Consider the following 24,834-nt stretch of genomic DNA (forward strand, 5'->3'; position numbering starts at 1 on the left):
AATGAATGATTGACAACCTTGCTTAAGGTATCTTAGCTACATATAGGATCATAAGCAAGATCCTTAAGGTACTTTAAAGAAAATTAGGCTCTCTGCTCCTCCAGTTTGATAGCCACAATTTCTTGTGCCGTGTCAGCCATGTCCCTGAGACACCATGGTGGAAGTACAGGTCAGAGTAAATGGATTTGGCCATATTGAGCACCTGGTCACCAAGGCTTCTTCTAACTTTGGGAAAGTAGATATCGTCGTCATCAGCGACCCTTCCATTGACCTCAACTACATGCTCTGCATATTCCAGTATGATTCCTTGGCATTGTCAAGGCTGAGAATGGGAAACTTGTCATCAATGGAAATCCTATCGCCATGTTACAGGAGCAAGATCCCATCAAATGGGATGATGCCAGTGCTGATTATGTTGTGAAGCCCACTGGCATCTTCACTCCCACTCCTATGGAGAAGGCTAGGGCTTACTGAGAGGAAGGAGTCAAAATGATCATCATCTCTGCCCTCTCTACTGACGACCCCATGTTCATGATGGATGTGAACCATGAGAAGTTCAAAAACAGCCTCAAGAGCATCAGCAATGCCTCCTCTACCACTAACTTCTTCGTCCTCCTGGCCAAGGTCATCCATACCAACTTTGGCATCATGGAGGGACTCATGACCACAGTTCATGCCATCACTGCCACGTATAAGCCTGGGGAATGGCTGCTCTGGGAAACAGCAGTGTGACAGCCGTGGGGCTCTCCAGAACATCATCTGTGCATCTAGCGGTGCTGCATCTACCAAGCTGAACAGGAAGCTCACATTCCGTGTCCCCACAACCAATGTGTTGGTCATGGACCAGACCTGCCATCTGGAGAAACCTGCCAAATATGATGACATCAAGAAGGTGACATCATCACTGCAGACATTAGAGGGCCCCTTCAAGGGCATCTTGGTCTATACTGAGCACCAGGCTGTCTCCTCCAACTTTAACAGCGACACTCTTCCACTTTCCATGTTGGGCCAGCATTGCCCCCAACAACCACTTTGTCAAGCTCATATCCTGGTATGACAATGAATTTGGCTACGGCAACAGGTGATAGGCCTCAACCCAGACCACCAGCCCCACCAACAAAGGCATGAGAGGGAAACGAGCGGCCCTCAGCTGCTGGGGAGTCCCTGTCACACTCAGTCACTCACCAAAGTGAGACTCTTCCATCCTCACTGGTTCCATGGCAGACACCCTGAAGTGGGAGGGGCCTAGGGAGTCCCACCTTGTGTACCATCAATAAAGTCTCCTGTAATAAAAAAAAGAAAATAAAAAAAATTATACTGAAAGATAGTATTTAATAAAGAGTTCAGATAGTTTGTGTTCATGTGTGAATCAGTATCAAGCAATGGATTTATCATTTTGGAAATTAAACTCCCTTGTAAAAAATATCTGAGTTGTTTATGAGTTACTGGCACTTTCTTATAAAGCTTCTGTTGTTGCTTTTCTCAGAGAACTGGGAAGCCCCTTTCAATTTCGGTTGTGTTCTGTGGACAGCTCTCCATCCCAAAGACTGGAAAATCTCTTTTCTAACCATGGGAGAAAAACTGAAGCAGAAAGAGCGAGAAACACAGGTACTTTGACAAAAGGATTTTCTCACCCCAGTGCTTTCTAACTGCCTGGAATTCTAGTAGTTGTAATTCTTCCAGAGTCAGATACTTGTTAAAATGTGACATGGTTTGGATTTGTGTTGCCACCCGAATCTTATCTTGAATTATAATCCGAATTGTAATACCTACATGTTGAAGGAGGGAGCTAGTGGGAGGTGATTGGATTATGGGGGCAATTTCTACCATGCTGTCCTCATGATAGTGAGTGACTTCTCATGAGATCTGGTGGTTATGTAAGTGGCAGTTTGCCCTGTGTGCTCCTCTCTTTCCTGTGGCTATGTAATAGATACCTTGCTTCCCTTTCCCCTTCAGCCATAAGTTTCCTGAGGCCTCCCCCACCATGGGGAACTGTGAGTCAATTCAATCTCTTTTGTTTATAAATTACCCAGTCTCAGGTAGTATCTTTGTAGCAGTGTGAGAACGGACTAATATACAATGACTCAGAAAGAAAAACACATCCTTGACTTTAGGGTGAGATGATATAAATGAGGATCTCACAGTATCAGGATAGTTGACCTCAGCTGACCAAAGAGCCTGAAAACAAAAATAGTACCTTACTTTTTAAAATGGCTAATGCTGTAGAGGAAAGCAGTAGGTAACTTGGAGAAAACACAGAGAGAGTGCGAACAAAGTCAAAATCTGGCGAAGCTCAAACCTCACATGGCAGATCGTGATTATAACACAATTGCTTATTTTATACCCTGAAAATTTCAGTTCCAAATGAAAGCTTGCTGGGTAAGTATTTTTCAATGACTATTTTAAAGAAAAGCAATCTTGCCTGTTTTGTGTTATACGGTTATAAAAGGTTAAAGAGCAACAGCTAAGTCATTGTTAATACTGTGGCATAGAAAATAATCTATTCATGTCCTTTGCCCATTTCTAAATTGGATTAATTTTGCTAATATATTTTATTTAACCAAATATATCTAAATGCTTCATCATGTAATCAACATAAAATGTTAATGAGATTTTTACCTTTTTATTCATAATGTCTTCAAAATTCAGGATGTATTTTACACTCAGAACGAATCTCCGTTTGAACTGGTCACATTTCAAGGGCTCAAAAGCACAGATGTAGCTGTCATATTGCATAGCACACTGCAGATAGTTCTCATTTGTAGTTGGGAATTTGGCTTTGCAGAAGTCTGAGGTCTGTATGTTTTTCTTTTCTCCTTGTAGGTGATTAGTTTTCTGATACCTGAGTAATTGTTTTTCCATTCTTAGAATTCGATAACTTAACAAAGATATGTATCAATGTAAAGAGTTCCAAACTTAATTTTCACATTCATTCATTGTGCCAATTGAGTTCTCATTTCAGGACCATTATTTGTTTTGTGATATATCTTTGTAATACTTTTCTTTCTCCACTGTTGAGTTATTTTTTCTTCTGGGACACCAATTAACATTTGTTGGGCTCCCTATTTTTGTCCTCCATACCTAATAGTTTCTCTATGATTCTTTAAGCACCTCATGTTTATTTTCATTGCTGTAATTACCACACTCTTTTTCTAAATGTAAGTTACTTGATTTTGTTTTGTGCTCTTTTGATCTTACCTGTTTTTAACTTGTTGTTTTTAGCTTGCTTGGTTTTAATGACATTATTTTGATTCTTATTTTGTGTTCTAAGCATAGTGTTTCCCTGTTGCATACTACAGCATTCTTTATATTCTAATCTTTTTGCTCTCATTTTGTCAAATTCAGTTGGCTATTTAAACTCACCCTATTACTAAAAGCTGTTTTGAAAATGTACCTTCTTACTGAAGTTGAGTCATGAAAGAATAAACGACAAAAATATAAAAGAGAATTTTTAAAAAAGAAAACTAAAAGAAATGTTTCTTCTGTTTCCTGTTTGCTTTGGTTTTTTCCTCTTAGGGTTAGGTTGTTTATCTGGTATCTAGCTAATGTCGGTCTTGTCAAATAAAGTGGGAAGTGTTTCCTCCTCTTCTAAGGAAGAGCTTATGTGGAATTTGCGCTATTTCTTTTTTTAAATGTTTGGTAGAATTGACTGGTGAAATAATTTGTGCAGGATTTAAACTATCTGTAAGGCCGGTGCCTCCTTGGGAGCCGAATGGACACGCCCTTCTCTCTCCGCGCCTAACAACTACGTCATCATTCTGAGCGCATTGCTCAGCATTTGCCCTCTCCACGTGGGCTCCCCCTTGCCCATTTCCGCATTCCAATCTCAGCCCCGCACCCGCCAGAAATTTTGAAAAGGCCCGCCAAGAACCTGCCCTATGGTAGCTCCCCCGTACGTCCTCGACCAGCCCCTCGTCCGTGCTCACTCCCTTCATACCCAATGGAAATGCCCCCGCTTTGTTCACCTCGCCCGTCCCCAGTCTTTTAATACCCAATAGAACTACCTTGTCTTTGTTTCCCCCGTAGTCAGTCAGCTACCTCCTAAAACCCCGCGCCCCAAGAAGAGAAGCGCGACTTCTTTGGCCCTTTCCAGGACCATAGAACCTCTCCCAGGAGCTGAATAAATTGGCTTTTAATTTCCTCACTCCGGTCTCCGTTTCCTCCTTGAACTCGACGAGAAGTCTAACATTATCAATTCAATTTCTTTAATAGTTTTAGGACTAGCCAGGTTATCTATTTCATGTCCCGTAAGCTTTGGTATTTATTGATTTTGGAGAAACTGGTCCATTTTATCTCAGTTTTCAAATATATTTGTATAGAGTTATTTGTAGCCTTTACATATTATCTATTTTTTCACATCCATGGGGTTTGTAGTGATATATTCTCTTTCATTCCTGATCTTGGTAAATCAAGTCAGTTCCAAATAACAGAAATTTTCAGTTGATAGAATTCCAAGAAAATTAGATTTTATCTCAAAGTGAAGCAAAATAAGACTTCTAGATCTTGAAATAGATGTATCTCAAATTAATATTCAAAATGAATTTCATCATCTGTGAATGAAATTAACAATGCCCCAACTGGTGCCTTAGTTTCGAAATGTTGCCTTTTTTTTTTTTTTTTTTTTTTTTCCTGAGACAGAGTTTAGCTCTTGTTGCCCAGGCTGGAGTGCAATGACATGGTCTTGGCTCACCGCAACCTCTGCCTCCTGGGTTCAAGCGATTCTCCTGCCTCAGCCTCCGAAGTAGCTGGGATTACAGGCATGCGCCACCACACCCGGCTAATTTTGTATTTTTAGTAGAGACAGGGTTTTTCCATGTCGGCCAGGCTGGTTTCAAACTCTTAACTGCAGGTGATCCACCCACCTCAGCCTCCAAAAGTACTGGGATTACAGGTATGAGCCACTGCACCCAGCCAAAATTTTGCCTTTTTAATATCTCTGGGAGGCATTCCATTTTCTCTAGTCTATCTGCACTGCATTTGTTCAGATTCCCTTTACTTCTGTCGAGGATTATTTCAGAAGTCTCTAAATAATTTTTCTGCCTTTCGCTTTAGCTTCCTTATAAACTATTCTCTATGTTGCAGCCAAGCCATAGGTTTTAAGTATGATTCTAGGAATATTAGCTTTCCTTCACTCTCATGAAAGTCCTTTAGAGTTTGTCTTGTCTTTCAGGCTGCTAAAACAAAAATGCATAAACTGGGTGGCTTATAAACAACAAACATTTGTTTCACACAGTTCTGGAGCCTGAAAAGTCCACAATAAGATGACGACACATTCAATGTCTGGTGAAGGTCCATTTCTGGTTCATAGAAGACGCCCTGTAGCTGTGTCCTCACATGGTGGAAGGCTCAGGTTAGCTCTCTGAAGCCTCTTTTACAGGGGCAGTCATCCCTTAATGAAGTCTACCCTCATGACCTAATCACTCCACAAAAGGCCACACTTCCTAATACCATCATGTAGGGGGTTAGGATTTCACCATATGAGTTTTAGGGAACACAAACAGAACATAGCAGACGTCCTCCGCAGTAGTTGAGATAGAGAATAAACTCCCAGGCACATTTGCTGTTTCTGTTGTGTTTGTTTGTTTGTTTGTGATCAGACCCTTGCCAGTGTCCATTTTCACATCTTGCCACTCTCTTGCTTTTGTAATCAAACCCTACTGACCCATTGTGTTTATTTCACTAAGCCTTTATTCATCTCTGTGCCTTTGCATGAATTGCTCTTTATGCTCAGGGTACTCTCCCTTGTCACAGCTCCTCTCCTGGCCAAGACATGCTTAAAAGATTCAAGAGTAAGCTCCTTTGGTGGCCTTCCTGACCTTCCTCATTTCAGTCTCCTGTGTACTCTCAAAATATCCTGTGTACACTGCTTGACACTTCTTATATTTTACTTGTCTAAGGCTCTTTCAGGCTGAGACCGTATCCTTTTCATGCTTGCATATACAATACTTTTCTTGGTACATAGTAAGTACTCAATAATTATTGAATGAAGGTGAAATCTTCTGCATTAAGGGATATGATATTGGAACTGGAAAAGCTAACAATTGTAATGTGAGAATAATATCGTCAATTAATTTTGTTTGCTTGCATATTTTTATTTTGTCTTTATAGTAACTCTGTGAATTAACAGGAACCCCCAATTTAATAGAGAAACAAAATGAGGCTTGGGAGGGTTGGTAATTTGCCCAAAGTAACTCAGCTAATAAGTGCAGAACCAGCAGTCTGGTATGTGGTTGTGTGAATTTAAAGGTGTTTCTTCCCACTCTAACATCAAGCCCTGGATTGGAGAATAAAAAGTAAGAGAACCTCAAGACATTTTAAATGTGCTCAAACCTCCAGTATTAGGTAAGTTACCTTTCAGGGTATAAAGGTCTTCTGGATGTGTTGTCAGAGACAGTGGATAACTGCAGAGATGAAAGAAGCCTGGCAATGTGCAAATATTTAAAAAATGTATCTGAGAAATTCTTTTCTCAGATTTTTAAAATTAGATTATTGTTGAACATTTCAAATAGAAGATGGCAATTAATCAGGACTGACATACGTTTCCTTCAGATAGGCCAGGTAAAGTAAACTCCGATTTTTTTTTTTATTCTAAGTTTCTTAGATTGTATGATCATAATAAAATAGCAGACAAAGTGTTCACTTATTTGTTCTGGGAACCCCCCACCCCAGTTGTCAAAATTGGGCCAAAATCCACAAAATCCAACAAATTCAAATGAAAACTAACTCTAACAAGGACCAGTGTCAAGACTAACTACAAGAAGAACAATCAGATCTCAACTCTAAGTCCTCAAAGGTTTCATCTTCCATGACCCAAGCAGGTGTCCTCCATCTTTATTATCATTGTACAGTATCTACTGCATCCTATAACATACTTATCCTTCCATGCACCCTAAACATTTCCACAATATCCTAGCAGAGTCAAGAGGCATATTGCCTAGAAATGTGGGAGTTTTTGAAGGGATAAGGATTTCTTCATTTTCATGATCTTTGGAACAAGATGTGGTGGTTTGTCCCGCTATCTGGGTTTTGTGGTTTCTTTACAGACAGTTTCTGCTGCTGTTTTTGTGGCTGGTTCCTCCTTTGGCCTTCTTATCAGTTAGATATCTATGCAGTTCTTCATTTTCTTCTTTCCATAAGAATAACAATAAACAGCACAAATGAACCCCTGGCAACCTTTATTCTTGTATTATACCAGAATAAAGCCTATTTTAATTATCTTATGTACAAGTTAAAAGCATGTGGGATGACTACAACTGATGCTACAGATGACTTTTTAAGTAGCTGGACAATTGCACAAAAAGGGTATAAACCAAGGGAGATTGACCTGAAAAGAAGTTTCTTTAGTTCTTTGTTCTTGGACTTCTGTGAAAAATGTTATTGGAGACTTGAATATAAACATAAAAGCCACATTTATCAAATTTAAAAATTTACAATGCAAGAGACTGCCACCTCAGCCAAAAGAACTCTGGGTTTTTTGTTTTTTTTTTTTTTCCTGCTAAAGATGAAAAGTTCTAAGTAGTCTCACCACGTTGGATAACTAGCTGTAAAATGACATGAAATATGTTAGTTACTATTGTCAGCTTTAAAAGAGCAATTCTACAATGAAAAGACATAAGATCTGGAAATCTTTGTGGCAGCAGCTTTTGTAAAAACAAAAATAAGATGTAAACAAATCATTTAATTATGAATTTGCTGTGAGACCAAAATACCACATGGCCCCCAAAAGCTGAGACAGTCACCGCAGATATTGAAGGTCTGCATTCTAAACTACATGTTTTATTCCCAAGGTTCAGCTCAATGTATTGTGCTTGGTAGTTTTTATTATTTGTTCAGTAACAACTATAACGATCAGGTCTTGGCAGGAATATTAAATTAAACTTTGTCTGTTGTATTTTAATGGTCAGTTGTTAACCTGGAGTGCACACAAATAATGATAGATCAGCAGGGAGAGTCTAAAAACCACATACTAGGAAGTCCAATGGAAGAATTAGGCATGTACAGAAGGGAAGATTAATAAGAAACAGGCTATTTTGTTATAGACAGACTATTTTGTCTCATTCTGTCCCAAGGGAAGAATTCCAGTTGATGTTCTAGGGAGGCAAGTTTAAAGTAGATATTAAGAGGAACTTTCTATAATTAATAAAAGACAATGATATGGACTGGTATTAGTTTGTTTTCACATGGTTATAAAGAGCTACCTGAGACTGGGTAGTTTATAAAGAAAGGAGTTTTAATTGACTTACAGTTCCACATAGCCGGGGAGGCCTCAGGAAACTTATAATCATGGCAGAAGGTAAAGGAGAAGCAAGCACCTTCTTCACAAGGCAGCAGGAGAGAGAGAGAACAGGGCGGAAGTGCCACACTTTTAAACCATCAGATCTCGTGAGAACTCGCTATCATGAGGATAGCAGAGGGAAATCTGCCCCCATGATCCAACCACATCCCACCAGGTTCCTTCTCTGACACATGGGGATTACAGTTTGAGATGAGATTTGGGTGGGGACACAGAGCCACATCATACTAGGACTATTGCATGACCATCTATTAGGCACCTTGTAGAGAAAATTTCTGTCTATATATTTGCTGTAGTAATTTAGCTTGGATGGCCTTTCCAACTCAAAGATTCTATATCGGGTATTAAGAGTTAGTCTAATTTTTTAAAAATAATAAATATCTGGGCTATATGCACTTTTTCATTATTGACACCACCACCAAAATATCTTTTCACAGATTTAGTCAAACAATGGGATTTCTACTTCTTTCTTGCTATATTACAGTTCTGTTTTTTACAGTGTGTTACAGATCACTAGACAGTTACATTACTAATATCCATTATTTTGTCAATATGTAGCTATCGCTGTTGGTTTTTAAAATATTTGAATATGTTTTGAATTTAAGAAGTGATTTTACAGTATTCTTGAATATTCAGATCATTATGATTATTTGCAAAGCCAATAATATGTATCTGTTTCTGTGTATTTTACAATGTTTTTCCATATGTAAGTGAACACTGAGAATTAAGAAGTTTTTTGGAAAATGCTAATTTTTGTTAGACAGTGCCCAGAATATCTCAATAATGAAAAGTTGAGTATGTTGTAGTTAAACCACTTGCCTGCCCTCAGTGCAGCACTTGCTTGTTTGCTAACAGTACTAGATAGCAGTTTGCTATTCTGAGTATTTACTACCACATCCCTGACATATTTTACCCTGGAATCCCAGGACTGTTTTCTGGTTATGCTCGGCCTCTCTGGCTTCTTCACAGCTGCCTCCCTCATTCTCATCTTAATTATGGCCACACCCAAAGGAAGCATTTGTAATTCTCCTCTTCGCAATTTTCTGCTTAGAGGTCTCTGCTTCCATGCCTTAAATGGAGAAGCCCCAGTTCCTCACTTGTGGCCCTGCCATGAATCTCCCAGCTCCGTGCGAAGGCTCTCCACTGAAGTTAACAGGTCTAATGTCCACCTCATCATCTTTCTCCTCAAAACAAGACTTTGGGATCTTCTCTGTTTCTGCCAGTGATTCAACCTTTCTCTCAGTCACTGAAGCTCAGATACATTGTAACTGCCCAGTATCACCTTTCCTGCTGCCTAGTCAGAGCTGATTTATCAAGACGAGAATTTCAATAGAGAAAGAGTAATTTACACAGAGCTGGCTGTTTTGGAGAGAAGAGTTTTATTATTACTCAAATCAGTCTCCTTGAGCATTTGGGGATCAGAGGTTTTTTTTATTTGTTTGTTTTAATTGTGCTTTAGGTTCTGGGGTACATTGTTTGTTTAAGTTGTACTTTAGGTTCTGGGGTACATGTGAGATCGTGCAGAATTGTTGCATAGGTACATACATGGCAATGTGGTTTGCTGCCTCCATCCCCCCGTCACCTATATCTGGCATTTCTTCCCTTGTTATCCCTCCCCAATCTCCCTACTCCCTGCTGTCCCTCCCCTAGTCCCCTACAACAGAACCCAGTGTGTGATGCTCCCCTCCCTGTGTCCATGTGTTCTCATTGTTCAACACCCACCTATGAGTGAGAACATGTGGTGTTTGATTTTCTGTTCTTGTGTCAGTTTGCTGAGAATGATGGTTTCCAGGTTCATCCATGTCCCTACAAAGGACACGAACTCACCGTTTTTTTATGGCTGCATAGTATTCCATGGTGTATATGTGCCACATTTTCCTTGTCCAATCTATCATTGATGGGCATTTGGGTTGGTTCCAGGTCTTTGCTATTGTAAACAGTGCCGCAATGAACATACGTGTGCATGTGTCTTTATAATAGAACAATTTATAATCCTTTGGATATATACCCAGTAATGGGACTGCTGGGTCAAATGGAATTTCCATTTGACCCCAGGGTCAGAGTTTTTAAGGATAATTTGGTGGGTGGGGGAAGGCTAGTGAGTTGAGAGTGCTGATTGGTTGGGTCAGAGATGAAATCATGGCAAGCTGAAGCTGTCCTCTTGTGCTGAGTCAGTTCCTGGGTGGGGGCCACAAGATCAGATGAGTCGGTTTATCAGTCTGGGTGGTGCCAGTTGATCCATCAAAATATCTGCAAAATATCTCAAGCACTAATCTTAGGAGCAGTTTAGGGAGGGTCAGAATCTTGTAGCCTCCAGCTGCATAATTCCTAAAGCATAATTTCTAATCTTGTGGCTAATTTTTTGGTCCTTCAAAGGCAGTCTAGTCCCCAGGCAAGAAGGAGGTTTGTTTTGGGAAAAGGTTTCAAACTAAAACCAATAAACTAAGTTCCTCCCAAAGTTAGTTCAGCCTATGCCCAGGAAGGAACAAGGACAGCTTGGAGGTTAGAAGCAAGATGAAGCTGGTTAGGTCAGGTCTCTTTTACTGTTTCAGTTATAATTTTGCAAAGGCAGTTTCAATATCACAGTTCCTCTCCTTCCTGCTTGGAGAGGCAGTGTCCCATAATTGTTAAGAGCACACCCTCTGACTCAAGTCGTCAAGGTTCAAATCCTAGCCCTTCCCTTCACCAGTTGACCAGCTGAAACAAGTTGTTTATCCTCTTTAAGCCCCATTTTTCATATCTGTAAAATGGAGATTGTAACAAACTGTAAATGTCAATGAGGTCCACAGAGTTGGATCGAGTGTGATGAATCTGACAGCCCAAACCTCCAGGCTGGTTGTGCCATTATTTCAGTTATTCTGACCTGGATCTGATGCAATGTGGATTTAAAAAAGCAATAAAAGTGAGAGACAGATTATTAAGCAAGTTACGCCTAACAAAAGTTATTAAGCAACTCCCTAGGGGTGGATTTTTTACTATGCACTTAAATGTGGAGAAGTTAATATACTGTATTAGTTCACTAGGGCTGCCATAATTAAGTGCCAGAAGGATGCTAGGTTACTCAGACCACAAACATTTGTTTTCTCACAGTTCTGGAGGCTATGAATTTACAATCAAGCTGTCAGCAGGTTGACTTCTGAGGCCCCTCTCCCTGGCTTATAGGTCTGTGGACTTCACATTGTCCTCCCTCTGTGTGTCTGTGTCCTAATCTTATAAGGACACCAGTCAGATTACATTAGGACCCGTGCCAATGACCTCATTTTACCTTAATGACCTCTTTAAAGGCTTTATGTCTGTTAAAGCAAACTAAATACAGTACTCTCTACTTCTATATTTGAGTCCTTGTGGATGAACCTTAACCTAGCTTAATAGGCAGACAAAATTGAAAACTAACTTAGCAGTATGCACCTGTAGCAATAGCTAAGTCTTGGCCAATCCCAGCGGCCATACTTCAGCCGTTCACACACTGCTGAGGACTCACACTGCGTTCAGATAAGGCAAACGCCAAGTTGTAACCAAGACAGCTGTTCTGTACCTCGCTTCCAATTTCTGTACACCATTTCTCTTTTCTTCGTCTGTGCATCTTCTTCTACCACGTGGCTGCGCTGGAGTCTTTGTGAATCTGCTGTGATTCTGGGAGCTGCCTGATTTGCCAACCATTCATTGTTCAATTAAACTCCTTTAAATTTAATTCAGCTGAAGATTTTTAAAAAAATCATGTCCCAAAACAGGAACGTTCTGAGGTACTAGAGGTTCGGAGTTCAACATGTACATTTGGGGGAGGTTGCAGGAAGACGGTTTGGCCCATAGCCTGTACCTACCTGAGGTCTTAACTGGTAAACAAACAGAAAAACCAACCTAGTTATGGTTTTACATTTGTCTTCTGTGTTATTTCCCATGAGGTAATCTAAAAGAACCTGGGGAATTCAGGTGCTTTTCAAAGCAGTACATGTGTGATGTTTCATCATTACCTCTCAGGTGGGGGGAAATGAAACTCAGACGCGCCCATTTGGCTTCTCTAATACTAGCTTTGCTTATCCTTCTTGGGGAGGGTGATTTTGAAACCACAGGCTAGAAAAGACTTTTGGATTGTGTGTGAGCTGTGCGCTCTCTCTGGGACTTCTATGCTTCATGATTGTGAAAATAAGTGATTTAAAATCTGAGCTGTTGGAACTCTAAATTATTTTGAGCCATAAGGAAATGTGAATTATGGGGCCTGAGTCACAAGACAGGCAGCTGTGAACTTTCTGTAACTTTTTTGTTTGTCTGAATTGTCTTTTCCCTTACCTACATTATTTTGTAAAATGTTACAAATGGTTGTAGGACATGTGACTGGGTGTGGCTCACCTGCCTGGTCGCCCTGCAGCTCAGACCCCTAGGGGGAGCATGCACACAGGCAGGTACAGAGGCCAGCGCAAGTGCTTTTGGGCTCCCGCCCCCCGCAGAGTCTAGTGGTGGGAATCTGTGACTCCCAAAGCCTGATGTCATGTGTTACAAAGCTCTTTCAGATTTGTTGTCTGCAGACAGCTTGTGTGTTAATCGGCTCAATGGATCCTCTGCCTTATCATAAGGGCAGGGGGCCAGTGTGAGGGCCTTCTGAATCCCGAGCTCTTGTCCAGTGTCCTGAAAGAATCAGATCACACATGGGCTCAAAGGATAAGTGCAAGGTTTTATTGAGTGGTGGAGGTGGCTCTCAGTGAGATGGATGGGGAGCCAGAAGGGGGGATGAAGTGGGAAGGTGGTCTTTTCCTGAGGTCAGGCATTCAGCAGCCCAGCTCTTCTCCAGCCACCCCCTTATCCAGCCGCTCCCCTAGGAGTCCAGACATCCTTACTTTTCTCTCTTACTCTGCTGCATTGTTCTACCATCGCTGGTCTGCTGGTCCACTGGTCCACTGCTCTGCTGGTCTTGACATTCAGCTGCTTGTGTGTATGCCTGATAGGGTCTTGGGATTATATGGGGACAGGATGGTGGGTGTGTGGCAGGCCAAAAGGCAACTTTTTGGCCGTGAAAACAGAAACGCCTGTCCTCATTTAGGGCGGTGGGTCTTCAGGCTTGAGAGTTGGGCCTTTGCTGGGGAACCATCCTCTTCTAGCCAATATTTCCCTGTCTCCTGTCCATATCAGTGAAGAATACCAGGGAGACCCCTTCCTTCTTACTGTTGACTTTCATTATAGATTAACCTCTTGCTTCTCACACAAAAACTTTATGGCCATCTCAATGCCTCAAGATGGAATGTTAAGCTCACTCTTTTAAAATGAAAAGGAAATGAAAATGAGCAATAAAGAAAAGAAAACAAGCTGCATGGAAAAGAAAACAAACTGTAACTGATTAATTTGTTGTAACTCATAAACCAGCCATATATTGAAAATGTTGTAATCTTGTTAAATTTCTTAGCTTTTTCCAATATCAGAGATAATTTAGCTTTTAACTTCAAACACTACACCCATTTCTCTGGGATGGAGCATCCAGAAATGGCCATTCCCAGATTTTGCTTGAATAAATTCTCTAAAATTGGAATGTGACCCTTTTGATTATTTCAGGTTGACAGGATCAGGAGTTGGCTATAAAGTCACTGCTCTGGCAAAGACTGAATTTCTGTCCTAATATGAATCTCAACACCAATGTTGCCCTGATACATAATGCATTATTGTGGAAGGTTTAAAATCAATCTACTTAGTATTTTTCCTTTTGTAGAAGTGGGTTTTAACTACTTCAAGTATCAGGTTTATGATCTGGGTTGGAGGCTCCAGGGGATGTGGGGAGGGTGGTGTCACAAGGACTTTTCCTCTAAAATGAGTGTGAGCTCAACTCCTCTCTTCTGTCTGCTTTGCCTTACTTTGCTGAGAAAGAACCCAAGTTACGTGGAATGGTACTTCCTATCTAGCTTCTCATTCTCTCTTAATTTTCAAACTTGTTTTCATCCCTATTAATAGCCAGGTCATAGAATCGTTTTCAGAAGCATTTCAGGTGCTTCAGGATTTTTGAAACTCTTTAGCTCGCACGGTTTGAGTGTGTCACAGGTTAGTAAACCCTCAAAGGTATGGTTATTGTGCGGTTTATGCCAAGAGAAGCTGGTCATAGTCTGCCTCAAGTAGCAATAGCGGGGACCCTGGGGGCAGTCAGGAGAAGTGAATAAATGACTCCGACAAGTGCTGGAGAAGCATTTCCTCTTGAGAATTTCACTATTTTGTGACACCCAAACGCAACCAAATGAAAGGAGAAAGAACATCTCCCACTGGGGTTTGACAATATTTGTAGAATTAAGTGAAATTGTGTTTTTGGTGGTTGAAAATGTCTGTTTTTGATTTCATGTATTCTATTTTGCTGAATAGGCACTTAGGATTTGATTTGGGAGGAAATGAAAGTATGGCCACTGGCAAGGGTCAGAGAGAGCTACAGGCATTGGCATTTTCTGTCTATTTCTAAGATCTTTACGTCAATCCAGTGTTTGGAAACAACTTTCAGTCTACCTGCAGGCATTTTAAGTGGGTCCTTTACCTTGTTTCTCATAGGAAAACTTAATTTAGCTGCATCCACCCAGGCAAGTTGTTTACACTATTTGTCAGTGTTTTTCTTAATCACTTCCCTCATCTTCCTTCCTCTCTGAGCCCCTCCTTTTTAACTCCTCCAGTTCCCCACCCCCAGCCCCTGATGGAGTGTGACGTGTTATACTTACGCTTTATGGAATTCTCATTAGGGAGGATCCTGTCCACTGACAATAATGGTTGACTTGCAGAATTCTCAAATATGAAGTTTCAATGATTTGTACCTCACGTGGTTGATTTTCTTTCCTCCCACTTGTAGGTAATGTCCACACAACAGTATCTCATGCCCCTATTCTTTGTGAAAACATTACATAGTAAAGTCAATGTCGGGTGGCTCAATTGTCAATAACAACAGTGTTTCCGATTCATAAGCCCTTCCTGTTGTAGTCACACCTTCTGTCTGACTTTAGAAGCTCCTACAATGTCCTCTTACTTGTTTCAGAATAGGCCAGTATGTAGAGATCTAAGGAAGAGCTCCCAGCATCAGTTAGGAGTTCATCAGTCAGGCCCTGAGCCCTGCCTCTGCCATGCTGTCATTGACTTTGGCCTTAGGTGGGTCATTTTGTGTCTCTGGGCTCAGTTTCTCCATCCTTAAAAGAAGAAGACTGGCCTGTCACAAGTTCTAACATCCTTGTGATAGGTCATCCTTGTTGGACAATCCTTATTTCATTCCCATTAAGCTTTGTTTGCCAGGGAGTTCCTTCTCATCCTTTTGTAAATTATATAAGGCCCAGAGGGTGAATCTAGCCAAAGAGTGAATCATGCTGGGCTAGCCAAAGAATGAATCCTCTTTGCTCCTAATCTTCTGAAGAATAACTCACTCCAGAGGCAGGAGGAACCATCTCTGATTGAGCCAATGAGCATGTGGCTGGCTGTCCTATGAGCCCCAGGCCCCACCATCAGAGCTAAGCTTGCCAAGGAATGGGGTGTTGCTCCCGTAGCTCTGCTTCAGAGCTGCTTCCCAGCTCTGTCTGTCCTTCCTGGATTCGGCGGCAGCATTCTAGGAACAAATCCCCTCTGCTCAGCCATGCATCACTGCCTTCCAACTCATTTTCTGAATCTCACAGTTGTTGTCCCCTCCCTGCTGGTCCTGGCAAGACTGAATTTGTCAGACCCTGTTGAGTTCCTGTGGCCTGATGCAGGTGGTTAGGACCTAGGTTGCTCTTGGCTTCTCTACCTATTTTTTAAGTACTTTCAACTGATTGGAAAAACATGCTAACTTTGAGTTTTCAAGTATTTGTAATTATACCCCAAGGTCACTGACTTAGCAGTAGGGTTGTCAAAGAGCCATTAATAAGCGAATTAAAAGGAAGAGGTGGAGCCATAAAAGCAGTTGCAGAACTAGAAGCCAAAAGAAGCACTTTCTGTTTAGTGACTCTAATAGCCACTACACACTTGGTTTGCAGGAACCAAGACAGGACAAGACATCTCCATGGGGGAGACGTGGTCACGATCTTATTAGTCAGGATTGCCTTGCGCTGATGCCACGTTCCAACTGTGTGTTCCTGGCCCTGTCTACTGCAAACAATGAATCATTCTTGCAAATAAATACTAATATGTTTATGCAAAAAAAAAAAAAAAAAAAAAAAAAGCCACACATGTGTGTGGCTTTTCCCTGGACTCCTGAGATAGAGGAGAAGTGAACTTACTATGTGTGTTCACTTAGTAATGAACACAGTGGGGTAAATATAAAGAAATGGTTGCAGTGGGGTAAATAGGAACCTGTGCTGTGCCCACTCCTTCAAGGCTGATCTATTTCATTGCCACTTCCAGAATTGTGGAACAGGTGACCTCCAGGAGAACTGTGGCTTATCTTACAGCAACATAGTTCATTTAGGATGGAAAATTGTACCTTTATCCCTGGTACCTTCTGACTACAGATGACATAGTGCTTGAACCAATCCTATCTAATCTCTTTTAGCTCATTTTTAGAATAAAAGCCAAGCCTCTCATGGAATGGGATGTCCTTAAAGATGGAATGCTTATTTCAATGCAGCTGTGTTACTGCTTCGTGGTGTCATATGTATTAGTCAGTTTCTCTGCAATAACATATAGTCTCCAAATCTCAGGGGCTCATGCCAACAGATTTTTATATCCTACTTGCATTACATGATATGGTTGTGCATTGATTGCTGCAATTCTGCTCCCAGTGTCTTCTCTTTCCTGTAGACATGTACAGTCGGGACCTGCAATTTTTGTTTCCTAACTATACTTTTGCACCCAGTAACTGTCTACACTTCTCCTCCTTCCCTGTTCTCTTTCCAGCCTCTAGTAACCATTGTTTTACTCTTTACCTCCATGAGTTCAATTATTTTGATTCTTAGGTCTCCCATGTGAGTGAGAACCTGCAAAATTTTTCTTTCTGTCCCAGGCTTTGGGACTGCTGTTTTTGTGCAGAGAGAAAAACAGAGAATTGGCTGGAAAATGTCATGCTTCGAAGGGTTTGCTTGAACTGGCACACTGTCACCTCTTTTTACACTTCGTTGGCTCAGACACATCATGTTTCCAAGCCTGAAAACATGGCAGAAAAATATTCTCCACCTATGGAGAGGCACCACAAGTCATTTGGAAATGGGTTGGATGTATAATCACTTACAGGGAAGAAAGCCAATATGGGAAATAACGGTCCCACTGATCATCAGGTTCACATGCTAGACATGTAACTTCATGAGAAAGGCCATGCCCTGGACACAAGCCTCTGACTCATAAATCTATCTTTCCTGTCCTTGAGTGCTGTCATATGAGGAAGACAGGGAAGAATAGCTCTTTGATTTTTATATTTGAGAAGGCCTGTGCCAAGATTCCTTTTATGAGCTGGGATCTGGTTCTGTTCTAACTCCCTTGAAGTTCACTTATTCCTGCCTTAGTCTCCTCTTCTGCAAACTGCTCAATTTGTTTGGCTTCATCTTTTGATTGCAGTTGATGGCTTTGGCATTAGTAAATGTTTTGCTCTTTTTTCAGCTGACTCTCAAATGTGCTCTTGCAGATGCAAAATCACTGTGGTTTGGCACTAGGCCAGAAGATGTAGGAATTGGTATCAGCAGAGATCTGGGCTTCTTGGTCCCAGGCAGATTCAAGAAGTAGAAGATTACAGAAGAGCTAGACATAGAAATAAATGCATCCATTTCCTTGTTTTTAGAAGGACTATAAAAGTTGACATCTCTTCTTTACTTTCCACAGGTGGATTTTTTTGGACCATTTTGCTGTTTTAGCAGTATCTTTCTCACAGAACATATAGCTTCAATGGTGAAATTATTTTTCTTGACTTTTAGACTTTCTGGAAAGTCTCAGAGGATGGATGTTTCTGATATGTGATAATAATAAGTTTTTTATAATAATTTGAAATAGGAAAAAAATCTGATTGCAGTGTAGAATAGTTAGAAAATTTTCTCCTCTTTGCAGAAATCAAAATTACATCCAGCATATGTAAAATCTTTGCTAATAAAGTAATACAAACCCTCCAGTAATTATTTATTTTTATTGGCTTGTTTGTAAAAGAATAAATATTTATAATACATAATGTCAATAACAAGTTATTGCATATCTACATGCTTATTGGCACCCGAACCAGTGGTCTTTTATTGGAAAAAGAATTGCATGGGGACAGCTGCTTACACCCCTTCTCTTCACCATCAGGCGTTGCATTTGTCAGTTTCCTTGTCTGATCTTCTACAGGGACTTGAGATTTGAGAGAGGTTCAATTTCTAGCCAGTTCAATTTCTGTTCCCTCTCTCCACATTTTGCACAATGCCTTTTGTGGCATTTTTTTTTTTTTTTGAGATGGAGTCTCCCTCTGTTGCCCAGGCTGGAGTGCAGTGGCGCTATCTTGGTTCACTGCAACCTCTGCCTCCTGGGTTCAAGTGATTCTCCTGCCTCAGCCTCCCAAGTAGGGGTGATTACAGACACCTGTCACCACTCCTGGCTAATTTTTGTATTTTTAGTAGAGACGAGGTTTTGCCATGTAGGCCAGGCTGATCTCAAACCTCTGACCTCAAGTGATCCGCTTGCCTTAGCCTTCCAAAGTGCTGGGATTATAGGCATAAGCCTTTCGTGGCATTTGTATTGAATGGAATGAATAACTAAGCCAATTAATGAGCAAAATACACAGTCTTGTTCTGGAAAAGAAAAGAACAGCGAATGCAGACCAGGCAATAGATAGGGGAATGCCTGCCCCAGGTTCCCAACCTTCTTTCCTTGGCTTTTCTTCCTTCCGTGCTGAATTACCTCACAGACCTGTAGCTACTGTGCCAGGACTCCTGGTGTTTGCTGATCTCTTCCCACTCCAAGCAATGACAATATCACGTGTTTGACTCCATGTTAGCACTCTTAGAACCCAATATTTTAAAAATTGACTAAGATTCTAAGAGAAAATGTAAAAAGAAAAAAACATTACAACTCTCATTCAAAAGATGAAAAATAACAACCTCCCACTTATTGACATTTTCCTGTATACTGGACATTGTGCAAAGGTTTCTACAGACATGGGAAGAGGGATTATTCTCCCCATTTTGGAAGTGTGGAGCTGATATGGTTTGGCTGTGCCCCCACCCAAATCTCATCTTGAATTGCAGCTTCCATAATTCCCACATGTTATGGGAGGGACCCGGTGGGAGTTAATTGAATTGTGGGGGTATACTATACTGTTCCCCTGTACTGTTCTCAGGGTAGTGAATAAGTCTCACAAGATCTGATGGTTTTATAAGGGGAAACCCCTTTTGTTTGGCTCTCATTCTTTCTTGCCTGCCACCATGTAAGATGTGCCTGTCATCTTCTGCCATGATTGTGAGTGAGGCCTCCCCAGCCACGTAGAACTGTGAGTCCATTAAACCTTCTTTTTTTTTTTTAATAAGTTAACCAGTCTTGGGTATGTCTTTATCAGCAGGATGAAAATGAACTACTACAGGAGATGAGGCCTGGAAAGAGTTTCCCTTGTCCCGTGTCCCACCGATGGTCAGTGGTGAAGCTTGGGATGAGAACAATGGTTATTTCATTCTACAACCCATACTTTGAAAAGCAGGCATTGCTAAGTAAAATAATTCTAGTTTATGCAGTGAAGAGATTGACTTAGCATAAAATTCCCTCTTCTGAAGACTCAGTGAACTGCCTTGCAGCCTCGCTGAGTAGGCTTCACAGTCAAGTTGCCGGGGTTTTCTGCCATGCCTCTGGTAGTGGCTCTTCTCCCATCTATACACCACTCGCTTTCTAAACAAACACAGGCTTTCTTTACGAGTTTTTTTCTGGTGCTCACCTGTCTCAGCTCCTATGCCCCTCTCCAACCTAGGCTCTTCCAAAAAGTACATCAGGCAGATGGAGTTTACACCTGTAACTTCAGAGAAGTGGTTATTGGTACCATAAAAACTCAAAGCTTGGCCTGGTACAGTGGCCCATGCCTGTAATCCCAGCACTATGGGAGGTTGGGGTGGGTGAATCACCTGAGGTCAGGAGTTCGAGACTAGCCTGGCAAACATGGTGAAACCCTGTCTCTACTAAAAATACAAAAATTAGCCGGGTGTGGTACTGGGCACTTGTAATCCCAGCTACTCTGGAGGCTGAGGCAGGAGAATCACTTGAATCTAGGAGAAGGAGGTTGCAGTGAACCGAGATCATGCCATACACTTCAACTTGGGCGACAAGAGTGAAGCTCTGTCTCCAAACAAACAAACAAACAAGCCAAAGCTTGGCTGGTCTGCCTCATCTTAATTCCCAATATTTTCCACTTAGTTTCCCTGTAAATCTCTTAGATCCTTCAGTGTCTTACTTCTACCCTACCAGCAAAAGGAGTAATGTCTTAGAATTAGAGGTTTACAATATAAATATATATATTTATATTGTATAAAATATAAAATAACAATATTTATAAATATAAAGCAATATAAAATAACATTTATAACAAGGATGTTTTTCTCTAAAAGGAACTATTCTAACATACTTTATATAATTACTATGAATTTGCTTTTCACTGCTTATATCTTCTTAAAGAAATACACTGGCATGAGAAGACCTATCCAAAAGCAAGAAAATCTTGTTTTAAGCACTGCAATTATGTCAGTTATGTCATGAAATCATAAATAGTGGCTTTCTATCAAAATGTGCTATATTTCCTTAGACATAAGGAAGACGATGTATTCTCAAGATAACTCACTGATGTGTCTTTGTTAAGCTGACATATTTGGAAGAATTCCCAAATAATTTTCATGGTCAGAGAGATTCTCATTATGCAAGCCACCCCTGAGCAAGAGGGACTGGGGATTTTGCCCAACTAGTAATATTCAGGTGAGTTGCTGATTATTTAAGTAGCTAAATCAAGTTAATCCTCTTTCCATGTATGGCAGCATTTATTGAAAATTATGTGTTAAATTCTTTCTATGTGCCAGGCCCATTTCTAAGTGCTAGAAATTCCTGGTGAACAAATCCTACACACACTACTACCCTAGGGAGGTTACACTTTGTCACTAGGCATCAAAACAACACATTCTGACAAATGAGGCTGGTAATTTTGAAGGATTAAATAGCTGAGAATTATCAGAGTGTTAGCCAGGCATGGTAGCTCATGCCTGTAATTCCAGCACTTTGAGAGGCCGAGGCGGGCGTGTCACCCGAGGTCTGGAGTTTGAGATAAGCCTGGCCAACATGGTGAAACCTGGTCTCTACTAAAAACACAAACATTAGCTCAACATGGTGAAACCCAGTCTCTACTAGAAATGTAAATATTAGCTGAGTGTGGTGGCAGGCACCTGTAATCCCAGCTACTTGAGAAGTTGAGGCAGGAGAACGGCTTGAACCTGGGAGGCGGAGGTTGCAGTGAGCCAAGATCTCGCCATTGCTCTCCAGCCTGGGTGACAAGAGTGAAACTCTGTCTCAAAAAAAAAAAAAAAAAAAAAAATGATCAGAGTAGGTTTATGTATTAAGCATCTTTCAAAAGGCCTCACCCATTTTCAGCCAGGTTACATTGTTAATCTACTACATTTCTTGACAAATAATTTATTTCTCTTTGTCTTTCCATCCCCATTCTACAAGATATATATACAAAGTCAGGAAACAAAATAAACTTTTTTTAAAACAGTATGTTAGTTATTTTCAAATAATATGCTATCTGGTGGAGTGGATTTGTTCTAGATTTAAAATAACGGGCCTAACTGCTAATCTAGAAAAAATAACTTATAAAACATTATTGACTGTCCAAAAATTCTGGCAGCATAGGAAGCTTAGTATATTCATTATACTTTTTAAGGGGACTGAAGGTGAAGAAATGCAGATTACGTTGTTTGAAAATTATCTGAGTCCATTTGTGTTGCTATAAAGGAATACCTGTGACTGGGTAATTTATACAGAAAAGAGGTTTATTTGGGTCACACTTCTGTAGCCTGTACAAGAAGCATGGCACCAACATTTGCATCTGGTGAGGGTCTCAGGCTGCTTTCACTCATGATGGAAGGTGAAGGGAAGCCAGTATGTGCAGAAATCATACAGCAAGAGAGGAAGCAAGAGAGAGGCAGGAGGTGTCAGGCTCTTTTTAGCAATCACCTCTTGCAGGAACAGATAGAGCAAGAACTCACTCATTACCAGAAAGATAGCAGCAAGCCATTCATGAGAAATTCATCCCCATGGCCTAAACACCTTCCCTTAGGCCTCATCTCCAACAATGGGGATCAGAGTTCAATGTGGAGTTTGGGGAGACAAACATTCAAACCATAGCAAACATGTAAGTGACATGCTGTTGAAAGACAGAGTTATCTTATGTTTCTTTTTTCTCTTTCTTTCCCTCCCTCCCTCCTGCCCTTTCTTCCTTCCTTCCTTTCTTCCCTCCTTTCTCCTTCTTTCCTTCCTTCCCTCCCTCCCTCCTTCTTTCCTTCCTTCCTTCCTTCCCTCCCTCCCTCCTTCTTTCCTTCCTTCCTTCCCTCCCTCCCTCTTTCCCTCCTCTTTCCTTCCTTTCCTTCCCTTCCTTTCCTTCCCCTTCTCCTTCCTTCCTTCCTTCCTTCCTTCTTTTCTTTCTTTTTCTTTCTTTCCTTTCTTTCTTTCTCCTTACTCTGTTGCCCAGGCAAGAGTGCAATTCTGTCATCTCAGCTCACTGCAACCTCAACCTCCCAGGTTCAAGCAATTCTCCTGCCTCAGCCTCCAGAGTAGCTGGGATTACAGGCAGGCACCATGATGCCCAGCTAATTTTTCTATTTTTAGCAGTGACGGGGGTTCACCATGTTGGCCAGGCTGGTCTTGAGTTCCTGACCTCAGGTGATCCGCCCACCTCAGCCTCCCAAAGTGTTGGGATTATAGGTGTGAGCCACAACACATGGCCTAGCCTAGGTTTGTTGACTTTGTAGGATACCCTATATTTTATCTTTGTACCCAATGCAATAAGAAAGTAGCCACGTCCTCACGCCTGTAATCCCAGCACTTTGGGAGGCCAAGGAGGGCGTATCACGAGGTCAGGAGATCAAGACCATCCTGGCCAACATGGTGACATCCCATCTCTACTAAAAGTACAAAAATTAGCTGGGCGTGGTGGTGCACACTTGTAGTCCCAGTTACTCAGGAGGCTGAGGCAGGAGAATCGCTTGAATCCAGGAGGCAGAGATCGCAGTGAGCTGAGGTCATGCCACTGCACTACAGCCTGGGTGACAGTGCGAGGCTCCCTCTCAAAAAAAAAAAAAAAAAGAAAGAAAGAAAGTAGCCACCTCCTGATAGTTCAAATATTGCTCTAGTTTTATCTTCCCTTGATTCTTTCTACCTTGTGAAACAGAGGCCAAGACTGGATGCTAGTAACAAAAAGATGAAATGGAATGCACACTGACTTACCTGGACTTAAGCAATGGAGGTTTGGTTTACTGGAAAGAGACAGGAAATCTCTCTTTTGGTTCTATGTCAGCCACAAAGGGCATTCTCATGTAGGCCAAACTGCTTTCTTCAGTGTCCTCTTGCATAAAGCAAGGAGTTAGAGGGTGGATGGTCTCTGAAGTCCCTTCTTGCACTGAACTTAGGAGGTTTCACTCCGTAAGCATCCTTTTGAACTTGGGAATGTGGAGAAGTTACATTTTCCTACATTTTTTTTTTTTTTTTTTTGAAGACAGGGTCTTGCACTGTCACCCAGGCTGGAATGCAGTGGTACGATCACAGATCACTGTAGCCTTGACCTCCCAGGTGCAAGCGATTCTCCTACCTCAGCCTTCTGAGTGGAGACTTGGACTACAGGCATGCACCACCATGGCCAGCTAATTTTTGTATTTTTTGTAGACACAGGGTCTCACTGTGTTCCCCAGACTTGTCTCAAACTCCTGGGTTCAAGTGATCTGCCTTCCTTGGCCTCCCAAAGAGCTGGGATGAGAGGTGTGAGCCACCATACCTGGCCACCTCCCAACTTTTCCATCACTTTCAGGGTTTGGATTTGTCATTATGGCTTGAGAATTTGTCAAATTATTTCATTTGTTATCGTGGCTTGAGAATTTGTCAAATTCTTTCACGCATTTTAAATAAAATAGTGGCTCTCCCCTTAAACAATTGGCAGTTGCTGGAAGGAGGAAAGGATGCACAATTGTGGGGAGAACAAGGGTGGTATCCCATTACTTGCTATTTAGCATTCTGTGGCACGTACTTATTCTTGAATAATTTACTCAAAAAAATGGTAAGCTTCCAAATCTTGGCGATGATGTATAGTGCTGCAGTGAACATGGGAGTGCGGATATCTCCTCCATAAACTGACTTCCTTTCTTTTGGGTATATGCCTAGCAGTGGGATTGCTGGATCATGTTGTAGTTCTATTTTTACTTGTTTGAGGAACTTCCATATCATTCTCGTAGTGGCTATGGAGAATAATTTACATTCTAATTTGGTACCAATTTACATCCCCACCAATAGCAGACAAGGGTTCCTTTTTCTCCACTTGAATAAGATCTAATATTTAATAGCACAACAGGGTGATGACAGCCAACAATACATATTTGGAAAATTGTACTTTTTAAAAAAATCGCACATTTAAAAATAACTAAAAGAGTATAAATGAA

General features: G+C 41.2%; 1 protein-coding gene across 1 annotated transcript in view; it reads left to right on the forward strand.

The window, feature by feature from the left end:
- Nucleotides 1-1,592: 1,592 nt before the first annotated feature.
- Nucleotides 1,593-24,834, forward strand: part of BACH1 (BTB domain and CNC homolog 1) — a 115,999-nt gene continuing 92,757 nt past the window's right edge. The window contains exon 1 of the mRNA XM_064380088.1: nt 1,593-1,608. The gene's annotated coding sequence lies outside the window, so the exon portion shown is untranslated. The remainder of the gene's footprint in view (nt 1,609-24,834) is intronic.

The sequence above is a fragment of the Aotus nancymaae genome, unplaced genomic scaffold, assembly GCF_030222135.1.
Source record: "Aotus nancymaae isolate 86718 unplaced genomic scaffold, 86718_ANA_hifiasm-v0.15.2.pri h1tg000022l_1, whole genome shotgun sequence".
Classification (NCBI taxonomy): Eukaryota; Metazoa; Chordata; class Mammalia; order Primates; family Aotidae; genus Aotus; species Aotus nancymaae.